The sequence below is a fragment of the Salvelinus sp. IW2-2015 genome, linkage group LG6.1 (assembly GCF_002910315.2).
Source record: "Salvelinus sp. IW2-2015 linkage group LG6.1, ASM291031v2, whole genome shotgun sequence".
In the NCBI taxonomy this organism is placed as follows: Eukaryota; Metazoa; Chordata; class Actinopteri; order Salmoniformes; family Salmonidae; genus Salvelinus; species Salvelinus sp. IW2-2015.
The window spans coordinates 7,236,259-7,239,483 of record NC_036845.1 but is presented as its reverse complement, the minus strand read 5'-3'; the positions used below and the strand labels follow the sequence as shown (position 1 = coordinate 7,239,483).

Below are 3,225 nucleotides of genomic sequence, written 5' to 3'. Positions count from 1 at the left end.
ACCAGCCCCCTGGCCAGGACAACTATCTATACACAATAAAAGGCATATATACCCCCTAAAGGTAGCATTTTCATCCCAGGGAAGAGAAACCAGACCCCTGCTCTCTCTGCACAATTACCCCCCTAACCCTATCGTTTACTCTGTGTCCCAAAAACACACACACACGTCGCACATACACACACTTGGTTCTACGAGAAAGCATATTCTCGCTCACTGTAATTCATCTCATGTCTCTGTCAGAGGATAATTGATCCATTCATTCTCCATGATGGATTCATTAACACTGTGGGTGATGATGCTTGAGACATAATGGACATGTTTCTCCTTCTTCCTTCCCTTTCTTCCGCATGTGTTCCTTCTAAAAACCCTTCAGTTTTTGGTGGTGTCCGATTGTGTTCCATAGGTTGAGACTGGATTCTCTAAAAACATGTTTYTTTTCTCTGGCAGTACTTTAGACTAGTTTMGGGGGTTTGTTCCAGTGACTGATTGCTTCCCAGAGGAGAACCCCCATTCGCTACACTGGTATATCCCACAGGGACGAAATTCAAGCGGCTCTGCCTTGTTTGGGGTCACCTGCTTGCCGCGCGAGGTCYCAAGGTCAGTAACCGCGCCATGTTCCATCTCGGTGTGACAATGGCCACCTGGACGCTATGAGGTCATCATGGTAAACATTCAACGTTTTATTGACCCCGTTCTTCTTACATCAAGGACCGTTGACCCTTTGCCTTTTTACAGTTTTAGTATTCTGCATCCGTAGAATTGTGTTTCACACCAACTGGGTTTGAGGAGCCCCATATCAATAGAATCGGCCCATTACCTCTATAGTTTACACACTCTGGATAATTCAAAGCGAACCATGTCACTGAAAGGTTATTTAGTATGGAATGCGGCAGGGGGAATGACTTGAAACAACTCAAGCCCATTTGCAATTTAGGGGGGTCAATTGTGGGCAGTAAATCAGATAAGCACCTAAGAGATCTAATGGAAAATGTAGCCTAAATAAGGATATGCATGAAAAACCCAAATGTGGCATAGACCTTGGCCTAATGCAGGCCTGCTAATTCATATAGGTGGCCTACTAAGAACAAAAAACGATTGAACAACATAGTGCGTTTTTTAGGTAATACACTGTTTATACACTYGTATTACAGTGGTAATCTATCAAATAATAGAATAGAATGACGTGAAGAGCATTTAGGCCTATGTGGTCTAATAAGAAGCCGATGWTATGGGTTATCAGTTCTGTTGTCCCTTAGAGAGATACAATGTACTGTAACTATGCTATCTACACATTTGGCTACTTTTTTATACTGCAGGGATACAATGTAGCCTAATTACAATAGCCWTAACTAGCTACTTTGTATATCACCAATGAAGACGTGAATGATGCAATGTAATAACTAAGTAGTTAGTTCGTTGACTCGTGGAAGATAGAATTTGTCAAATCACCAGGCCAGGCAAACAAGCAATGTGGTTGCAACGTTACACCTCACTATGCGCTTCRAGAGTGCCGTGGCCGGAGTCCAAACCAGCCTTCCCCGCCTTACACCGAGACTGTTTGACGCCAATCGACACAGKGAGGCAGGCAGGCAGACAGACTGACATGAACCCACAAACACCCATGCACAGACAAACGGACATAAATACCTCATGTAACCGTCTAAGATAGCCCACCCACAGCAGCTCCTTAACTGGCATGAGTAAAGCGATTTAGCATTTTGCGTTTATTGANTAATAACTAAGTAGTTAGTTCGTTGACTCGTGGAAGATAGAATTTGTCAAATCACCAGGCCAGGCAAACAAGCAATGTGGTTGCAACGTTACACCTCACTATGCGCTTCRAGAGTGCCGTGGCCGGAGTCCAAACCAGCCTTCCCCGCCTTACACCGAGACTGTTTGACGCCAATCGACACAGKGAGGCAGGCAGGCAGACAGACTGACATGAACCCACAAACACCCATGCACAGACAAACGGACATAAATACCTCATGTAACCGTCTAAGATAGCCCACCCACAGCAGCTCCTTAACTGGCATGAGTAAAGCGATTTAGCATTTTGCGTTTATTGACAGTGCGTACAGATATGTAACCTCTTTATCAATGCATAAACGTGATGTCGTTTTTACCACTTACCTAAAAGTCACGGAGATATGAGACACCAATCGCAACTTCTAAATGTTTTGAATATCCCGTGCGCAATGTGTCGGACTGTGACTGTCCACCAAAATATTCCGRCACGGGAATAATCCAACACTACCTGCAGTTGTTGCGCGGCGCGTTCGACCTTTCTTAAACTCTGAAAACAACAAAGCACTCCAAAATAGGCGACACGTGACGTCCAAAAACGTAGATGAAAATGTCAAGTCGTTTAGCTCACATTTGTCAAGATTAAAGTGAGAACTGGACGAGAAAACGGTTCATATCTCCGTTCCGTTTGTTCGTCGCTCTCTACTCGTCTACTTCACCGCGGAAACCTAGCTTCAGCTGCGCACACGAGAGCCCTGCTCAAACCTCAACTCACCCAGAGGCCAGAAAACGCCACCAGGTGCTCATTTACATAACGGCACTGGCTGTGTCCAATCATAACAGCTAGCCAGGTGCTTGTTGAATATTCTACCAGRAAACAGCCAATCAGTAGTCCCCCTGGGTGGYACCCATGGCCCGACAACAGCACTGTAAATATGAGTAAGCCCCGGTATAAAGTGATTTTTATTTGTTAAAGGAATTGAGAGATTTGGGGAATATGAAATATAATACAGAGGAAAAAAACAGAGGTATTTTACCTTTTTAATCCCTTGCATCTACACCTAACAAAATCGACCTTTCTGTCTGGGTAACTGTATCCTGGTTTCAGCATCAACATCCTTACTTTATGTGAGATATCAAAAACAACACTTAGGTTGCCTCCCAAATGACACCAAATTCCCTCCCAAATGACACCAAATTCCCTATACAGTGTACTACTTTTGACTATGGGCCCTGGTCAAAAGTAGTYCACTATAGGGAAAAGGGTGCCATTTGGGATGCACACCTTCATCTGTTATCACTTCTTTCATCCACTCATCATAGCTGTTGCCAATAGCCTACATCTATCTAGGGTTCTTTCTCTGGATTTACCCCAAAAGTAAACATTATTACAGAGTTTGCCACTTTAACTGTATACTATTACACCCCTGGGCTATAATTAGTGTGATTGAAGGTTTTACACTAAAGCACAGTACTTTG

General features: G+C 43.8%; 1 protein-coding gene across 1 annotated transcript in view; it reads right to left on the bottom strand.

Moving 5' to 3' along the window:
- Nucleotides 1–2,508, bottom strand: part of ddr1 (discoidin domain receptor tyrosine kinase 1) — a 70,582-nt gene extending 68,074 nt beyond the window's left edge. Inside the window, 1 exon segment of the mRNA XM_070443799.1 lies at nt 2,134–2,508. The gene's annotated coding sequence lies outside the window, so the exon portion shown is untranslated.
- Nucleotides 2,509–3,225: the final 717 nt, after the last annotated feature.